We start from the raw sequence: 4016 nt of genomic DNA, 5'->3' as shown, positions 1-4016 counted from the left end.
TTGGGAGGCCGAGGCGGGCGGATCACAAGGTCAGGAGATCGAGACCATCCTGGCTAACACGGTGAAACCCCGTCTCTACTAAAAATACAAAAAATTAGCCGGGTGTGGTGGCGGGCGCCTGTAGTCCCAGCTACTCAGGAGGCTGAGGCAGGAGAATGGCGTGAACCCGGGAGGCGGAGCTTGCAATGAGCTGAGATCGCGCCACTGCGCTCCAGCCTGGGAGACAGAGTGGGACTCCGTCTCAAAAAAAAAAAAAAAAAAGGGAAACCAAGCAGGCAGTCTAGATTGCAGCTGTAGTGGCCTCTGTCTATTGTTTAGGGTTCCACCAGGGGATGGGGCAGCTCTTTGGATAATCAACAGCTTTATCAGGTTGGGACAATCACAATCTCCTCATCCCCATTCCACTGATGTGAGTAAAGCTTGTTGAAACCAAGGTCTAGAACATGGACAGAGCTCCCAAGCCAACTGGAGCTCAGAACTGAGAATGTATGTTCATATCTCCCGGAGAAAAGATGTCATCAGCCTTAAGCCGAGAACCAAGCACAGGGACCCATTCATTCAATATTTACTCCTGTGTCCATTCATTTTATAATAAGTTAACGTCTGTAAAGTACTTAGTACAGTGCCTGGCACATAAAAGGTGCTATGTTAGTACACATCTTCATCATTCATTAACCTATTCACTCACTCACAAGCTCACTTGCTCACTTGGCTGGGTTGTTCAACTGCAGGGATTCCATTCACAGGCATGCAGGGCCCCTGCTCATCCCCTCTTTGCAGTTAGACTCTAGGCCAGGTCCTTTGGGCTTCACGAATGAATAACAGTCCAGTCCTCAAGAATCTCACAGGCCAGTAGAGAAGGTGAGGGTACCTATAAACATCAATAATTCCAACGTAAGCTGGGAGACAAGAAATAATTACCACCCTCCAACACACACACAAAGGAATAGGAGGACCAGACAAAGAAGAAAGAGGAGGTGGAGGAGGAGGAAGAGGAGGAAGCGGGGAGAGGGAGGGGGAGGAGGAGGAGGAAGAGGAGGAGAAGGGGGAGGGGGAGGAAAATTGCCTTCTAGGCCCGGGCAGAAAATCAGTCAATTAGGAAAACATCTGAGGTGAAAAAAATTCAGGAACACCTGCCCCACCTGTAGGGGGCAGCAGTTAGCCATCTCCAGACAACTGTCCAGTTCCCAGATTGCGAGGTCTTCTGACTTTTTTTTTTCTTTTCTTTTCTTTTCTTTTCTTTTTTTTTTTTTTTTGGAGACAGAGTTTCACTCTTATTGCCCAGGCTGCAGTGCAATTGTACTATCTTGGCTCACTGCAACCTCCGCCTCCTGGGTTCAAGCTATTCTCCTGCCTCAGCCTCCCGAGTAGCTGGGATTACACGCATGAACCACAATGACTGGCTAATTTTGTAATTTTAGTAGAGACGGGGTTTCACCATGTTGATCAGGCTGGTCTCGAACTCTTGACCTCGGGTGATCCAAAGTGCTGGAATTACAGACATGAGCCATCGTGTCTGGCCTGACTTTTTAAAAGAAGTTGCTGTTGGGTGTGGTGGCTCATGCCTATAATCCCAACACTTTGGAAGGCTGAGGTGGGAGGATCACTTGAGGCCAGGAGTTCAAGACCAGCCTGGGCAACATAGCAAGACACAGACTCTACCAAAAAATTAGCTGGTGTGGTGGTGCATGCCAGCTACTCAGGAGGCTGAGGCAGGAGGATCCCTTGAGCCTGGGAGTTTGAAGCTGCAGTGAGCCATGATGGTGCCACTGCACTGAAGCCTGGGGCAACAGAGCAAGCCTGTGTCTCAAAATAATAATAGTAAAATAAAAATAAAAGAAGTTGAAAATAAAAAAAAAATGTAATATTTTCTGCTTTTAAAAAATATAGCACAGGGCCGGGCGTGGTGGCTCATGCCTATAATCCCTGCACTTTGGGAGGCTGAGGTGGATGGATCACCTGAGTTCAGGAGTTCGAGACCAGCCTAGCCAACGTGGTGAAACCTCATTTCTACTAAAAATACAAAAAAATTAGCTGAGTGTGGTGTTGGGCACCTGTAATCCCAGCCACTTGGGAGGATGAGGCAGGGAGAATTGCATGAACCCAGGAGGTGCAGGTTGCAGTGAACCAAGATTGCACCACTGCACTCCAACCTGGATGACAGAGAAAGACTCCATCTCAAAAAAAAAAAAAAAAGAAAAAAAAATACAGTACAGGACTAACAAAATGGCACCAATTGACAACTTTGATTTGAGCTGATTTACAAGAAGAAATAAATCCCTTCCCTGGGAAGGTTTTTTGAAGGCTTGGTAAGACTGACAAATGAAGATGAGAAGAAAGAGTCCTAGGCAGAGAGAATGGTGTGGTCAAAGGTATGGGGTGGGGCTTTCCCAAGTCCTAGAAGAGTAGGATTGGTAGGAACCTTAGAGACAATCCAATTCATTGATCTCATCTCACAGAAGAGGAAACTAAAGCCTGGTGGGTTGGTTCTTTTTGGCTAGATAATAGAGGACATGAGGTGGGGCAGAGTTAGGAAGAGTTGATTGGAGATAAACTGCAGAAGACCTTGAATACCAGGCTAAAGAATTTGGGTTTGAATATGCCTGTATGCCTATGAGCTGACACCTCTGAGTACTGACTCTGTGCCAGGCACCATCTCATTTAATCTTCATAGTACAATTACTATCATGCCCATTTTACAGATGAAAAAAATGAGGCTTAGAGAGTTTAAGCAACTTGCCCAAGTTCCCACAGCTCATAAGTGGCAGAGTACGTCCTCAAACGTAGGCCTTTCTAACCCCCGAGTTTGTGCTCTTGGCCACTATGTTGTACTGCAAGAGAAAAATGGAGCAATAGGTCTTAGAAAGATGTTCTATTGCCTGGACATAGTTCTAAATTCTCTAACTCATTGATTCCCAGAGCTCTGTTATGTTTTTATTGACTTGAAGATTAGGTTTCCTGAGAAGTCTCTCCCCTTCCCTTTTTAAACACAGCTGTCTTTAAGGATGGGGAGGAGGAATGTTTTAAACAGGAGTTGTTTAACTAATTGCCAATTATCTCTGAATAGGGTATGGTTTCCAACAGCTGTAAGGGATTTAGGTCCCCCATCTATTGCCTACTGTTGCCAGCGCTTGGAGCGTGTTGGGATATTCTTTCCCTTCTGCTTCAAAGAGGCAAACCAGTGCCTCATCCCTCCTCCGGCCACACAGCCCACCTCAGTCCCTTTGTACTGACTGGCTGGCTTAGGAGGGTACTGACTTTCTGGGTAAAAACTCTCTCCCTTTGACTGCCAGTGCACAGTAGTTAGTGGGGCAGAATTCTCCCATGGGACTTCACACCTATACTGTCATGCCCAGCATGTTTTAACATCTCTTTTGAGTGCAGAGGGTTCTTGCTCAGATATCAGACTAGACTTTGCCTCCTCCATCCCAGATCTAGCAGAAAGCTCAAAAGAAAATCTTCTGAGATGCCAGAAGACCCCAGTGTGGATGGGCGATGTTAATTGTCCCTCCTGGCTCTGTCTGCTGAATTCCTGGGACTAGGCCGAGGGGCAAACCTTTGTAAATGTTAATCTCCTTATGCTTAAGATACCACACTGTCTTTGATGTTCCCAAACATGTTGACTCCTATCTTGGTTGAGGGTGTGCAGCCCAGACAGGCCGAATGCTTGTTTTGTCTGTTGCCTTCCTCCAGAAGACAGCAATGATGATCTGTTCACCCCAGGCTGAAGCATGAATGAGGCCTCCTTTAATGCCAGGTTGGGAAGGGGGCAGAGGGTCAAGAGGCAGTGACACTGGGACACTGAGGGCCACTACACTCCCATCCCTAGAAACCAAACCTAATTTGAGTCATTTTCTCATCCAAGACCTGCTGGATTCAAGTGGATAACCCTGTCCATTATGAACTCTTCCTGTTACTATGGAAGGGAAAAAGGAAAAATGTTTTAAAGTCCATTCATATTTGTATCAGTTAAGGTAATGCTAATTGCTATAACAAAACAAAAAATATATAATGAC

Source organism: Pongo abelii, chromosome 18, assembly GCF_028885655.2.
Source record: "Pongo abelii isolate AG06213 chromosome 18, NHGRI_mPonAbe1-v2.0_pri, whole genome shotgun sequence".
Classification (NCBI taxonomy): domain Eukaryota; kingdom Metazoa; phylum Chordata; class Mammalia; order Primates; family Hominidae; genus Pongo; species Pongo abelii.
This window is presented reverse-complemented; position numbering follows the sequence as displayed.